The 16,495-nt window shown below is 39.5% G+C and overlaps 1 protein-coding gene across 2 annotated transcripts in view; it reads left to right on the top strand.

The window, feature by feature from the left end:
* Positions 1-16,495, top strand: part of nkx2.2a (NK2 homeobox 2a) — a 42,272-nt gene that overhangs the window by 13,101 nt on the left and 12,676 nt on the right. Inside the window, exon 1 of one of the 2 annotated variants that reach the window (XM_067479967.1) lies at positions 16,112-16,332. The exons of the other annotated variant lie outside the window; for it this stretch is intronic. The gene's annotated coding sequence lies outside the window, so the exon portion shown is untranslated. Of the gene's footprint in view, positions 1-16,111; positions 16,333-16,495 lie in introns of those variants that run through there. 2 annotated transcript variants of the gene reach the window in all.

The raw sequence follows: 16,495 nt of genomic DNA, 5'->3' as shown, positions 1-16,495 counted from the left end.
TGAAGCATAGAAAGTACACAATGCAATAGGGCTGTCTTTGAGGGTTTTGGCACTTTGAAATCCTGTGGCCTATAACTTTTGGGTGGCTGTGCACTGTGAAAGGCAGGACCACCAGTAAAACCCACAACGCCCTTGACCTGTGCCCCTAATTCTCATATGCACTGACAGTCCTGCCAGTTTGTTTTTTTTTTTCATTTCATAGCACTCGGGGTCATATCAAGTTCTCAGAGAGAATGCAGATAGCCGTGATAGCATCGACAAGATGGTGCAAAGTGATGACACGTTTGCAGAATCAGCCTGTCTAACGAGGCATGGGTCACGGTTGATAGGGAATATGCAGTTGGTCACGTCATCGTAGTTAAACATTGTCGAGACTGAGGCTTAGCTACATGTTTTTCCTTTTGAGAAAATTGCAAAATGCAGACTGAAGCGTTGGAGGCAGCGCTGCACTGAAGAAATAATGTCAATGATTGAGTTAAACTCAATAGATGAAGTAATGTTACTGGTAATGTAAGAAATATAAGCTAAAAACCAGAAGCTGGTTGAAAGGAATAAGTACTTAAATAAATCACATTATATCTTTTTAATACTTTTCCTACTAACTGCAATAAATGCATTATATGCCGCCCAGGTTACCGCATCTGACCTTTTAAACTCAAACTAGTTCGACTGGCTGTGTAGGTGAGCTGCTAATGTAGCTAGGAAGCTTTACAATGTCAGCATTGGAAAAGTATTTTGGTAGGAGTGGGCCCTAAAACTATCCTGACAGAACTATCCATTTGTATTAAAGCTATCTAAACGTTTTCTGACCCTAGAACAGCTGCCTCTCAGAATTGCTTTTACCAAAACACGATCTACAAACTTGAAACCAAACACACTCTTGTTATTTCTTCATGTTTAAACCTCCACCCTGACCTGTGGAGTTTACAGAAAACAATAAAACTGGTCCTTTTCCAGCATTGTGACAGCACAAGATTTTGGAGTACAATTAATAAAGATTAACAGATATTTTATTTCTTTTATAGACACGTTTTGGGGAGGGACAAGTGGCAGGTTTGTTATGTCATTCTTAAATGTGTATTAGCTTGTTCAGCCCATGTGGGGCACCCTGAGCATTTTTTATTTGCATTTTCGAGAACTTTCCCGTCTCTTGACATGGCACATACAGATAGATCATGTGGTATTATGGAGGACAGAGAGAGAAGAGATGAGGGACGAAAAGGGAGCGAAAAAGAGCATGACCGAGCTTTACTGCCAGATTGACAGAACAGAGACCTTGGAGTGAACTGTTTCTCTTTTGGGGAAGTTTACATATAAACACCATCAACATGCAGGTGGAAATATGGGCCAGTAGGCATAAATAAATGGCCTGGTCTGGAGATCAGAACATTTTGCAAGCTGTGGAATAATTTAGATTAAGTTGTACTTGTACGTTCCCTAGAAGAAAGTCCTTTACCAAGAAATGTTGCATGTTTATCACAGAAAGATCAGATACGATTGTGACTGATCATCTCCACATAATCAGATCAGAAATTGGAAATTTGTGTGTTGTTTTTGCTAAAATCCAACCTGACTCGTTTCTTTCATTGACACTAGCTCCAAATCAGTGATGAAAGGCCACATAAGCTCATGTAAGTGTGTTTGTCTGCAGTTAATTTCTGCCCAAACATTTGTACATAACCCCCACCTCACACACCTACATGTCTGCACTACTTGGTGCAAAGACACCATCATCTGGCCTTAAGTGGAAGTTACTCATTTGATCTTTTACCTTCAAGACACAGAAAATGTATGCGTTTAAAAAACAATGATTTAGCATATGTATAAGCTGAGTTACACAACAGTCAACAGAAAAATTTATTCCTACAAGGAAGAACTCACTAAATAAAATACAATTTCCATTCAGTTTGGTTTCATATCTTAAAATGTATATCATTCAGAAGCCAAAGTGCACCAGCAGTTTAACTTTGTTTAAAAAGGAAACTTGGATTTAGAAAGTGATGGCAGAAATTTGAGTAAGCTGCGTCTAAACACTCATGTGAGCTCACGTTTCATTTTGTTTCTCCCAATGTCTTGCTTGTAAAGAGTCAGCGTGAAGAAGGTGAATGCTTCTCAGTTTCTTCAGGGATTGGTGTCATCTCAAATTACACGCCATCAATTCAGGGAATCATCCAGTAGATGGCACAATAGGCTCACAGAAAACCATGTGCAACAATAATTGAGACCACAGGCGTCTCTGGTGGTACATATTCTTGTTTTTTTCATAATAATTTGATCTTTATCATTGAAATAATTTCTAAGAATATTTACAAATCCTTTTATATAACACGTGTTGTTGTTTTTGTAGTTGTAAAGCGGGATTTGAAAAAAGTGTCAGAATAACCCTACACCACAAACATGACACGAGGGGAAGAGGTTATGTGTGATTTTTCCAGAGGGTGGCAGTCTTTGCCTAATAAGTCAACAAAGACAAAAGAGTCAAAGAACAGGCTTAACTCTTGTTGTTGCATTACTAACTTCTTTTTCAATCCATTTTACTAAAGCTTAGCTTTATATTTCTGGAAGGGTGCATGTGAAACATGTTTGTGCTGTTAAAAAAAAAGGATCATCCTGGTGATACAAATAATAACACAAGGTTTGTGATTAGTTTCTAAACCTTCTATAGTCTGCAACATTTAGAGTTTAACTACTATTAGTTAATCTAAGCTAAAGACTTAGTTTGTACTGCCAAGGTCCTCTTCTGATTAGAATATGATTCTGCTGTTGAAAAATGCAACCCCACATTGTCATTGTTAATCACCACACTTCCTTTCATGGAAACGTCTCAGATGCTGGACAAAAAGATACAGAGACCACACATTTAGCTGAGTTCAGGGGAATGCAATATCTCCACCACCAATGTCTGTGCAGAACTGCACTGAGAAGTTGAAAAGACACCTCTGATTGATGTGACACTGTATGAAAAAAATATTGACAGCCAAGCCCACATTCCTCATCGGGTTCAGCAGTGTCAGCTTCCTTTTCTCTCCATCCTTCATCTGCTCAACCCCGTCCCCTCCACGATGAAAGTCGAACAAATCTGCTGACATTGATCCTGTCTCTCCGCCCGGACTAATTTCATTTCAGCCTGAGAGAGACGGTTATCGCAAAAGATCTTGACAGACAATTGTATTTACTATTTTCTTTTCACAAGCCAATAAAGGGGGAGCAGTTATTGCATCAGATTATATGAAAAACCATTTAATGATTCCAATTTATAACTCTAGACTGAATAATGATACAGTTAAGAGCTGACAGGCCATGATAAATGAAGGCTCATATAAAACATATTTAGTGTGAAGAATGGCTGGAGATGAATTGCACAGTGATACAAACTCATGATAAAGAACAGTAAGAGCCACTAGAAGACTTAATAATGTGCTATTCATTTTGAAGTGATTTTGCTGGTTAATAAAAGAGCACAAATTAAAAATATATTTATTGTAGAAAGACGTCTGGGAATATTGCCCCCATGTCTCCAGATGCACCCACCCTTACGCAATCTATTCGCTTCCCATCTCTTTAGATTGAACCTATCAAGTCCTCACTTTCTTTCTCCATCATTGCTGACTCTCAGTGCATTTTGCTGTCTGTAAGTTGCACGACTTGTTTGGTTTTTTGTACCCACATCGCATATTACTTATTTCCTGATAGGACTCGGCATCATTCATGCTATTGTTTGAACTACATTGCTGAAATATAAACCCATAACAGTGACAGACATACTGGAGCTGAATTACCTGCTGGGTTATGTTTCAGTGAGGCTCATTGTATTAGAAATATTTCACAAATGGACACAATTACAGTTTTGTGCACATTTCTTATTGTTGCTGCATCCTTGAAATGAGCTTTACAAACAGTGAGTATGTACAGTATTTCCTTTGAATGATTGTACATGTCATTCAGAGGTAGGAACCACTGTGCATTAACTATTGCTATGTGTGGTAAAAAGCCCTGGTTAAGCAGAGGTGAACTGTGGTCAAGGACCACTGTCCATAGTTAACCAACAAACATATAGGGCTCTTTAGAGAGAAACATTGAATTTATGAGATACAATGTCCCCCACAGCAACATGCATTACTCTGATGTCTCTAGTTCTTTTCTGATAAAGACTTCAATGGCTGTAATATATCCTGATCATAGAAATAATCCACTTTTTTCAGCTGAGAGGAAACAATGACTGCCTCCATCCTCAGATGGCTTTTGAGACATCTTCCAACCTCTCAAACATTATCCATTGCCTCCTTGTTGCTTGGGCAGATGAACAGGGAAAGCTAGGGCAACATCACCCATGCATGCGTTTTTCTAGACACTATACGAATTTGAATAATAAACGTTCATAGCTAATGAGAAAATGTAAATGAGACGTTGGACATGGAGACATGGGCTTTCATTTGACAAACAAGAAATGAGGAGGGTCGTAAATTACCCCAGGATCATGTTCACGTTGACACCTGGGAGACAGATGAAGAAGAGGCCATTGTGTTTTCCCTGAATGCAGGTAGAGGGGGCAGAGGATGGTGAGAGGAAGCCCATCAGAATAAGAGACCCCCTCAGCTTTATTTGTTGCCAGAAAATGACCTGAATCAAGCAGGAGAACCAAGGGGTTGAACAGGCTATTGTGTCAATGTGAATTCTCCCTTTGACAAGGACACAGATTTACACTGACCATCCATTCACAAATTAATATTATTTAAGAGAATATTAATAATTTGGGCATGTGTATCAATCATAAGATTCAGTCCTTTATTGGAGGCAGTGGGTTCTAATTGTATGATATTGGTCCAGTGCTCTAGACTATAGAGCTTTGGTACATAATGATTCATGCTAATGTCCAAAGTCCTTGGTTACAGTTCATATGCTTGATGCCAACTAGTGTTCAACCTAAGAATAAAGATTAATTCCAATATTTTCAATTTGTGATGGGCAACTGAGACAGGAAACAAGAAGATTATGTCATGACTTTTTTCTTGCCGAAGATATTTTGGAAAAACATATAAACGTGCCCTCTCAGAACATCTAGAGGTCAATATAGCTCTAGGAGTGGACATCCAGGAACTAGAAGCATGACTTAAACATTGGTCAGTTCACTGCTTTGGTGCAAGTGAACTTACAGTATCCACAGATAACACCGATTATTTCCTCCAGATGTGTCCTATAGACTTGGCCTACTTAGAATAACTTTTCCTTTAGCACATGCATGTTGTCGACATTTATGTTTTTGAGTGAACTATCTAGAGATACATTGGATGGATTGCCATGAGGTGTTGCTTTTTAAATAATTACCACCAACATCAGGTATGAATTTAGGTTCATTAAATGTTGTTTGCTAAATTTCTTCAACTTTGAAGATTTAAAGGGTTTGATGATAACCTATTTTTTTAAAGACAAAACTTGGAAAAAATGCATTGCAGTCACTTTAAACATTTCAGAACACAACCACCTCTCTATAGCCAACGCTGTAACACTCGAAATGGTTTGTCTAGCCAAAAGTCAAATATATACATACATATCCAATCATGTGTGTTTTCCAAAATCTAAATAGATAATTTGTTATAGATACCATTCAATCTAACTCAACAGAGGAGGAACAGAAAGCGGAAGGAAATGGTTTATAAGCACAGAAAAGCAAACCAGGCAGAGCCCTATAAAAATACTGCTCCTACCTCTCAACAGCCCCCTCCTTGAGATACAGATCATCCATGATCACCTGATAGTTCCCGGACACGGAGAGGGCTTAGCTCTCATCAACCTCTTAAGAGACAGCCTAGCAACAACCTCTTTCCTTATCCCTCTGGACACCCACACACTGCCTCTCTCACTTCTTCACCACCTCCCCCAGGCCTCCCACACAGACCCTCAGCCCTTGGAGAAGACCCCTGGCCAACGGTGAACAAGGGGCTCCTGAAAGAGCCCAGAACTGGCCTTTGTCTGGACCTACTGCAGATTCCCTTTATTTACACAGTCCTCAATGCTGTATGTTTTCTTGTCTCTTAATTGCATTGGCCTTTACTGCCCCTTGGTCAATCAATACCATCTCTCCAATGACATCAGCAGGCCTATTCAGCAGGGACTTTCCAGGTGATGAGAGTTTGGTGGGAGATCTGGTTTGAATGAGACTTGACCCACACTGAACCCACCCATGTATCTACATACTCGAATCATTGCAAATTCAGAGAAGCATACAATACCTATCTATAGGATTCTTTTGACCATCTACAACCACCTATGCCTTTTGTTAGTTTCCAATGGATGCACTGATGTGGACATGGCTTTTTGGGGAAGAGGGTGTGTCTTCTCCAGCTGGACGTCATCTGGCAGGCCTTGCACTCTGGAGTCTGTTAGGTGAGCTCCCTGCATGATAAATCTGGTGGATGTGACAATCAGTACCATGAAAACAATTTTGCTGACCCTTGACTCTAAAAGGAGAGCCAGAGAGAGAGGGAGTTGACATGCCTTTACCACTCCTGAGTGTGTGTGACCAAGCACATTAATCATAAGAGGTCTAACCCTCTCCTGTGTTCAATTCAGCGATGATTCTCTAGTGCAGCACCATGGCAATGTTTAGACAGAGCCTGGACATAATTATCTTTTTGTATACTTTAATGAGACATCCGAGTGTTCCAATGACTGGGGCACACACACCACAAAACTACCGTACAGTGATATTATCCCCTTCATTCTGTGTAATTAAAACATAAATAATTAAATGCCTCTAACTAACGTAACTGGTATGCAAATTTGATGATTTAGTGAGTTGAAGAACACATTTTTTTTTTGCCAAATGGGGACCATTTAAAGTTGACCTTTGGAAATGTTATTTTGAATGCAATGTGATGGTGCTGTTTAATTTGAAGAGGCACTTATCTCAAAGTCAACATCTTACTTCTGTTTTCCTGACACACACTCAGTTGCCATATATTAGGCAGTAGCCTGGCAACCACAAGAGTAGAGCCGTACCAAATGGATATGTTTGCAATATGACTGGCCCGGCGTGCTCCTTACCGCTGACCCCACCTGCCATTTTGTTTCTGTCCTGTGAAGGTGTCAGTGATAAATGTTACCTTGTCTCAGCAGGTGTGCCTGGATGGAGGGCCCTGTCCCACGGAGGGGGTCACCAACCCTACAGTGTTTCCCCCATTTATTTGAATAATGGGCCATTAGGACGGCTGGATATCCAATGTTAAAGTAGCTGTATGTGTCTCCTAGATAAAAGACATAATTACCTGAAAGAGAGGGAGGATGTGTTGGTGCACACTTTTCCTCAGCTGGGCTCCAGAGCTCAGAATTATAACACACTGCTACCATTAGGTGGCGACAGAGAAAGGGTTAGGTGTGAATGGCCGAGCTTTCACACAAACATCACCAAAATATTACCAAGCTTTATTACCAAGAAAGTAAAAGTCTAAAAAAAATTGCCCTTAACAATATATTTCATTTGAAGTTCTAAAGTTAAAGTTGGATATTTAGAATTTCTAAGTTAGTGTTGAGTTTTCACATCACCAACTTTCGAAGTCAGGATGCACTTAAACTTGTTTCAGCTGAATTCTGTGTTTTGGTGTAAATATATTCAAGCAATGAAACAGGTGACAGGCAATGCATTCAATTTCCAAAATGAAGGTTTCTCTAAAACTACAGTTTGGATATTGTAAACTGTTTTTAGGCAAATACTGTTCTCAACGAATTGAATAGTATCATAGTGAGGAGAGAGTGGGTAATTTGTAAACCTTTGCCTTGCTAAGAGAGTTGTCCTTCTTGGTCGGCATTGTGGTTCCTTTTGCGGTTCATAATTCTAGTTCAAGAGAGACTTGCCATGCAGTCAATGGCAATCTGGATAGGAAATTTGGAGTGGTATTTATATGATCCAAAAAGATTGCCAATTAAAGATGAGGTCTTTATTATTTATTTGCCCTTGGGTTTTTTTTCCCCCTCAATTGCTATCACCTTATAAAAGCATCCTTTTAGTGCAAATAATAGAAGCCCATTTTTGTGACCTCCTCTAATGCATTTCCATCCATCTTCACTGCCTCGAAAAAAGTTTTCACCTCTCCACAAAACATGTTAATTGCCATCGTGGGCCTAGTATAAAGAAAATATCTACACGTTAATTATCCAAATATGTTGGCAACCCATCTGCAGAAACCCATTGAAATTACTAAATTGTGTTTTCTCCTTTTCGTCTTTCATTTTGGACACATTGTTAATCAAAAGGCTTCAGAAATGTGCAGATGGGTAATCCTTGTGTCTGCAAGGAGCAGCCTGGTTCAAGGTGAGTGTTTCATGTCCCTAAGCCCTTCTGTTTCTCTCTATTGTGTTGTTTAGGTTAGATATCCTGATGGGATGCTCACTGTACTCAAATAGAGACTTTCCTTGCACAAATGTAGACACTAATACACCCACACATCCAGAAACTCATGCAGCCATTTACACACTGCACCATGTTTTATCTACAACTGCAGACACATATACTCACACCTTCAGTGCGCAATGATGTAATTATTTATATAAGTACTGATTTCAGTGATTTTAAGAAAAGAAAATGTTTTTTCTTCTCAGTATTGTGGAACCACTGCTATTGAAAATGTAACCTCAAACTTCTGTGAGATTCAGATTATGTTTGGGAGATGATTGTCATCAAGCATTTGTCACCAAGCCTCATGAAAGCTAAATATTTAAGACGATTGATCATTAAAAAACAGCAAAAAGATAAGTCACCTAAAAGCAAATTAATGTGGGCTTGTTTTTTCACAAAAGAGCGTCTAAGTTCAAAATACTGTCATAAAAATGACTATATTTAAGCAGTACTTTGATAGCAGAACATGCAAATATGATTAAGTATCTTATATTCAAAGTGAGTCCAATTAAATTTTCTTTAACAGCTTGTGAATATGAAGAGCTTTTTATAAAATAAATACATCAATATAAATGTGCAAAATATATATTTTTCCAGTTGTTTTAAGGGTTATTATATCACCTTTAATTCAATGTAATGCATGTATAATGCTCTGGTACTTGAAGAATTGTTGCGCTCAAAGTCATCAAACTAAACAAACAAACCTTTGGATCCAATGAAGAAAGTATGACCAAGCAGGCAAAATCTTCAGACTGCTACTTGTTGGCACCGCAGTGTATGTTGGAGAAAGGTAACTATCATCAGTGTTAAATGCCATTATTTTGGTGAGTCAACAACAACCACTGGGTTATATGGTAAGATCCCCTAGGAGCAGAAATTAGTTTTACTTTGTCACCTGGGTTTTGTTAATCTTGTTGCATATATCCCCATTGTCAGCTCAATTATAAGAATGGTTTTACATTGACAAAAGACATTAAGGTCTTAGGCTGATATGAATTCCCAAACTTAAGAGTACAATGAATTTATAACTGTTCTAATTACAAAACAGCCATGTGTTGTAACAGACAACATTGTGATCCTTCATATACTGTTTTCACATTTCACTGCAATTACAATAAAGCTGCCTTTAATCTGCTATTAGACAGATGATTATTTAACAACGCCAGCATGTTTAAGTCTCTAAATTCCGTTTCTGTGTTGCATCTAAGTGGATAGCAGATTTGCAGGGAAAGCAGAACTGAAGTGTGCGGCCATATGATATTCAGTTAATCTGCAGGTTCTTAAGTTAAAGTGACTGAACAGCCAAACGTTGGATGTTCCTACTGTAAAGTAAGAAGTCCTGCTTCTCATTTGTCTCAATTGGTCTATCAGTTTGAAGAGTGTTCTTACATTGGCATAACTGCCTGCAAAAGAAAGGACTAATACCACTAAATTATTGTTAATATTTCTAGCATTATTGTGAGATTCCATGAATAGAGTCTGTCACAGGGCTATTACTGTACATTCACTATGTATTTTTCAGCAAGATACATTGGTAAGAATAAATGTCCTTGAGACATGTTCTACTGTAATTCAACATGTTTTGTCCATGCAGTACTATTCAAATATTTGCTATTCAAATAAGTTATATTCTTCCTTCACTAGGGTCCTGCTGTTGAAGGTAACAGTAGATATCCTTGCAAAGCTTTTGAATCTCTGCTCCAAAGCTGTTCTGTGCAGCTCCAAGTGAGGACGAGCTTACCCATCTTGCAATTATCTGTCCTTGACTCATGCTACAATTTATTGTTCCAACAAAAAAAAAAAAAAAGATCTTGGAAGACCAAAGCAAGCTAACTACACATTTCTTAAGTTCACTTAAAAAATTCACTTGAACCAATTCAGGTCTGCAGATTAACACTGGTCAGCTGTCGCAAGAGACTGCTGCAGCCCTTTCATCTTCAGGTGTGCCACTCTTCAGCTTTAGGTTTTATTTACTACGTGATTTGGTTACCCACCCATTTTAAAAACCTCTTCAGCTGAGAAAGCATGTTATTGTTGAGATGGTTATAACTGTGATTTGACACCGCTACTGTGCTTTCACCTCTAAACACAGCTATTGTGCACAGTGCTGACACTGACCCTGTCAGGTGACCTTCTTGCTTATTGCACAGACATGCAGCTACAGATATATAAGAATACTTCTACACATCCAGCTATTGATTAAGGAGGTAGGCTCACAGCCATACAGTATATCTGATCCCTGCTTTACAATTTGCTGACAGATGTTTCCAGTTTTTTCATTTATGCTCTCAGATCAGTGACTGGCATTAACATTAGCTGGCTTTTTTGAAGATTTTCGGCTCAGTTGACATATAGTTCAGTGAAAATTTGGATTGGGTCACCTCTTCTGTGTTATTCAAAGCTAAGAGATTTCCATACAAATGACCTTGACTTGGGAATTCGGATTGTCCCCACATGCCACAGGGGCTAAAATGCTTACAGTATGTGTTACCTGAGTACTGTATTTTTTAGCCTTAGCCAGGGTTTACAAAGAGCTAATATGGCTGTCCAAGGCCAAGCACAGGCCTTGCACAAAAGACTTCACACTGGAAATGAGGTAGTCAAGCCTAACGTTATTCAAGTAATGCTCACAAAATCCTTTGATGCAACCTATATAAATCTGATGTTTTGATGAAAATACTAGACATTTTATGAGTGTTCTGAAAGAACTTGTTTCACTCAGCCAACACTTTCACACAGCTTAGCGCTTTCACACTTTTGGTTCCCTCCGCTCTCTCCCCCTCCAGTAAGTAACATAGCAGGGCAAAAATGTTAAGGCCGATCACCCTACACTCCAAAGCTCCTCAAATTAACAATACGCTGTTGTCATTTAAGAAATGGTAATATTCAGCACGGTGTAGAATTGGACACTTTGTTGGAAAACAACTCATCTCCTCTACTTTGCTTCACATCTCTTGAAGGGCTTGAAACACCTATTCACTCGCCTTAACACTGAGGACTTTGTGATCTAATGCTAAACCTTGCTAAGTGCATGTATTTGTGCAGAAAAATTGTTAAGCCTTTCAAAGTGATAGGACTAGCTATCATCATGTATGAGTTCCAACCGTACAAGTGAGCCCTCAGGTTTAATTAAACTTTTTTAAAAAGTGTACCTTCCGTGAAAATCAACCCAGTCCTCCTGGCGTTTGTGTGTCGAGGAGCTCTCCCTCTTTTCGTTTTCCTCGAGTGGTCGATACATTAAAACTTGAACTGATTGATTTCAGAATGCTGTGCCATCAGTGTCCTTATGCAGCCGTTAACTACATCTGAAGTATCTTAGTCATCAAGCTTTAGGCCAGGGATTGATAATAGCTTGACCGGCAGGGCCTATCTTACCCATCCTTTTTCAGGAGGTCTTGTATTAGCACCCAGAACACTTGTAGCAAATCTCAAACAGCACAAGGGTATTCACAGAGCGGCTGAGTGGAAAGCTTTTTCTCATTCGTCCGAACCTCATGAATACATTCCAAGTCTAACTAACTACTTTGCCTTAATGTGGAATTTCAAACGAGGTATGAGACCAATTTATTTATTTGTATTCTCAGCGTCTTAGTGATACTTTTGAACACAGTGATGGTAGGGAGGATAATCTCTGTCCTTCATCAGCAAAGTGGCCCTGCACAAAACCCATCAGTAATGTATTCACTAGTGATTGATGGTCGCTCCTGCACTACTAGGCAAAACTATTATTATCATGCATAGATTCCGGGCTGCCCACAATAAAATCATTGTCTTCATTTACGTTATCCACACCTCAAGGTGTCATAATAGCACAACCGGTGTTTTCCTCCCATTGCTTTCTTCCTCAACAATCAGCATTCCCTCTCATCATCTTTACACCAGATACTCTCACAATCTGTGATGTGGGAGAGGGTGTTTTCCATACAGGAAAATGTTGCAAATTCATGTGCAACTGGTGCACACTGCTGAAGAAAAACAAGACACCTGTTATGCCTGTTACCTTACATATGTACATGTTTGAATTACTTACTATGTATGTTGCATATAGTGTTATGTTAAATGGGTTAAAAATGGAAACTATAATAAAAAATATTATTATTGTTATTGTTATTGTTGTTTTTATGTTCAGATATTTAGGGATTTATTACAGTTATTTCCTACCTCTGCCTGCGCGTTAATAATGATATCTTCATCTCCGGCTAAAGCTGCTGCTGGTGTTTGAGGTGTTGACTCGTGGATCTATGTGGCAAACATTATTTGTTAGTTGTCTGCCTCATGGGAGATGCTCGGGTCCCGAATCATTGGGAATTACTGTGACCTTGGTTATCAATCATTGTATCAGGGTATCTAATGTAAACGCAACTGTGGCGAGGATAACATGCCACATCTGCTCTTTGGCCAGTGTCGCTTCTTGGTTACCAAGCGATTTATTAGTGCGCCCTGTGTGAGGAATAATAGGTTGCAGTATAAAGATCAACGGGCAGCTCTCCCATAGGCCTACAATTATGTCTTTACACACTGTTGTAACATTATCGTTCACTTGCATCATACACCAGATAGTTTCGTGTCCCCAAAACATCCCAAACAGAGAAAACTGTTAAAAGCACCGTCCGCAGCGAGCTGTGTTTGCGCTCAAGACCAATTTATTGCCGATGAACATATGGCCAATATTTTGTCTCACGTCATAGCAAGGGAAAACAAACACCATGCAACGTTTGCGAGTCAGCAAGAGCACAGCCACTTGGCCAGCTATGCAAACGCTCTTGGACAATATGAGAAGAGGAGCACTTGCTTTCTGGGTATATAAACCACATCAGGCTTATCTCTGCACGCACTCCTGACTCCCATTTGGAGATATTTCATTAACTCTGCGCGCTGTCTTAACTCTGGCAACACATTCAGCCCCCCTCCAGTCTAGGTAAGCGCAGTGGATGCTCCACTTAGTTTACATACAGTATTTTCTGTTTTTACAGCCTAAGAGGCACTGATTGTTTCCTTTTTCTGATGTATTAGCCGCATTAGTGCTAAGTCATCTTAGTCCTTGAATGAAAAATGAGCTGATTTTAATGCTTTTTAAACTCTAAGATATGATGGGTATTCAGAGTGGAGGCCTGCGCAGTAGTCTACAGTAGCCTACTAGTCTACAGTATTGAGTTATCATTACACACTCGCATAGGCAGCCCATGCTTGTTTGAACACTGTAACATAATCGTCTGCATTTACATGTCTTGGAAACAAACTAAGGAAAATTTCTAAAATGTATTTAATCTGTGAAGGTGTTTTCACAATTTTCCAACAGGCGAAAAAAAGGGAACACATGATAAATAATACTCAAGGGCTTCCATAAATGGTGCTGTCACAAAGTTACACCAGTCATGCCTAATTTACAGAAGAACATCTGTGACATCTTAGTATATAATGGATATGAATGAAGATAATGTGTGTTTGCCTTCAGTTGAAGTATCAAAAATACCAAATAGTCTTTAGATTATACGATGAGTCTGACTCTGCTACATATGCCCATAACGTTATAGGCTATTACAGGTTGTTTTAATTGGGTTCACGCAGTGAGTACCCCCTGTTGTTTCTTAAATGTGCCGGTAGAGACCGCTAGAGCTCTACAGATGTCAACAGCTGTTAATGTTATTACTGCTCTCACACACAAGCAGCCTAACAAGGAGGACAAGTTGCCTGCACTTGTGCCATCTAGAGCTGACCAGATCCGATTCTCTTGGAGAGAGTAGATTATTTAGTTAAATATTTGTTTATTTGGTCTATTAAATCATAGTTTTAGAAGTTTTTGTAATAATTGTTGTCTCTTTTGACTTATCTAAAGGAGTCTCTGAGATTCGAGACATTTCTCCCTCCTTCCTGCCAATGTCAGTGCGATACTGAAATAGGAAGTGATTAAAAAATAATAAACCCCTTTTTAGCAATTCGTCTTACACATAAAACGATTAAGGCGATTGGCATAGTGGCGTGAAATTCACCGTTACAAATAAACTGGTGGTTTAACAAATGGAGGCATCTCCTCGGGGCACTGGCGCACGGCTATAATCTCGCCGTGACATGTTTAATCATTAGAGGAAAGGAAACGAATAAAGACTTTTTGCCTGGGAGGGAAAGGTGGTTCGATTTCTGTAAAGACCAAACGGGCTCCAAAATGATTTCTACCCCCAAGCCATGGCTCCCTGGGCCATGGCTTAGCCCCCATAAATAAACCGGACCGGCTTTACCTGAATATTATATATAGGCTTTTAATCATAGAGGGGGGAAATCGGTCTTGTCACTTTGTACATTTATCATGGGCACCCTGAGGCAGGAGGGGTTACCTTTATCAAAGCCTAAGTCCCTGCCTGAGGCGTCCAAACACGCTGAAATTCAGCGATTAAAAGGAGGCAATGATCAACATTATTATGGATTCTCCTGCGGCATTCTTATTTGTGCATTCAATCGAAAGATTTATTTAATCAAGAATATAAAAAGCTCTTTCTTCACTTATTTGGCGGACAATCGTGGGCATGAATTTTTAGCAGGGAATTATAATTAATCAGACGGGGCCCGTTTTTGGGGGGTTCATCCGAAAAATTAATTGTTTTTGGATGAATCCATCCTGCTGTACGTTTGATTGCAAAGCTGGGATCAGAAAAAAAATGTAACGAGCTTTAATAATGAGCCAGTCAGCTCTGTTGCTTATAATATTAAAATGGGAGCACTGGTGAAACTGGTGATAGCACAATTATAGCAGCAATGATCACAAAAGATGATTCTTTTTGTGCTTAAAGTGAACTGTGCATTTTATCTTTTTAGTGTCAGATCTGAAGATTTAGTGTCAACTGGACTCAAATAAGCGAGTGATGGAAAGAAGCAGCTCTACACCCTGTATTGTCCTTTAAATCCAGATGCATCTGCAGCTCTGAGGCCCGTCTTTACTACATCTTCTTACTGGTTTAATACCCCTAACACAAACACGCGCCCAAACACACACACACACACACACACACACACACGCACACACACACACGTCACAGCAGGCACACAGTCCTAAGTGAGGATTGAGGATGATTTATCCAAAGAAAGTGAAAGGCAGTGGTGTCCAAACATATTTACAACGATGTTTCAACTTTCTGAGTTAGTTAAAATTGGAAATTATTTCAACGATTTAATAATTAAAAAATAAACACTGAAAAATAGCTTATAATAATAATAATAATAATAATAATAATAATAATAATAATAATAATAATAATAATAATAATAATAATAATAATAATAATAATGTTCTACTGTAAAAACTTTACAATAAAAAGTTGCACAATATTACATAAATTCACCCTGCGAGCTTCCTGGGGAAATTTGCTGGTATATGTGAATGTTTTCCGGTGATCGTCCCGTTAAGCCAGCTCTGCTAAACCAGTCTGCACGCGGGCCACTGTCAGAGTGAAAAGGCAAGCGGCCTGTTTGAACTACCTGTGAAAGTAAACAGGTAAACACAGAGCGACAGGCTCTCCAAGTGGAGTACGTCCACTTTGCCTGAGCACATTTACCTCTTCTTTCCGAAACCCTCGGCTCTATTGATCAAATAATACATCCCCAGCAACTGGCCACAGTCTGTAGCCCAGTGCGCTCCCATGCCACCAAACCTACTGTGACTCCCCCCTTGTCACTGTGCCACACATAGCAAAAAGCAAAGCCGAATGACACGGGTGATAAGCCTGCGTGCTCTAACATACCCCGCTTTGGCTCCATACACTTTTGAGGCACTAAATAAGTCTCAGTGCAAAAACGTCCTGAATGGGCCAAGTGAGCTTCCTGATGAGATGCGCATAGAGACTGCAGCGGGCCATTCCTCCGTGGTGCGTAAAGCTCTGTGTGTCTGCTGAGAACGGGTGTTCCTTGACATGTCGGATTTAGCTGTGCAGCATTGCTTGGTGGATCAGGTCAGTAACCTCTCTCTCCCTTATAGAGACTCAGGCGCAGCTCCAGTTTGTCCATATAGCCCGTTCAGCTCAATGGAGCCTTTGTGGGATGTTGGGAATTGTGATTAATTCTGCCAGTCTAGTGAAATATTTACCACAGGCCTGTATGTCACCTGCAGTTTTA

This window comes from Channa argus, chromosome 16 (genome assembly GCF_033026475.1).
Source record: "Channa argus isolate prfri chromosome 16, Channa argus male v1.0, whole genome shotgun sequence".
NCBI classification, from domain to species: Eukaryota; Metazoa; Chordata; class Actinopteri; order Anabantiformes; family Channidae; genus Channa; species Channa argus.
This window is presented reverse-complemented; position numbering and strand designations above follow the sequence as displayed.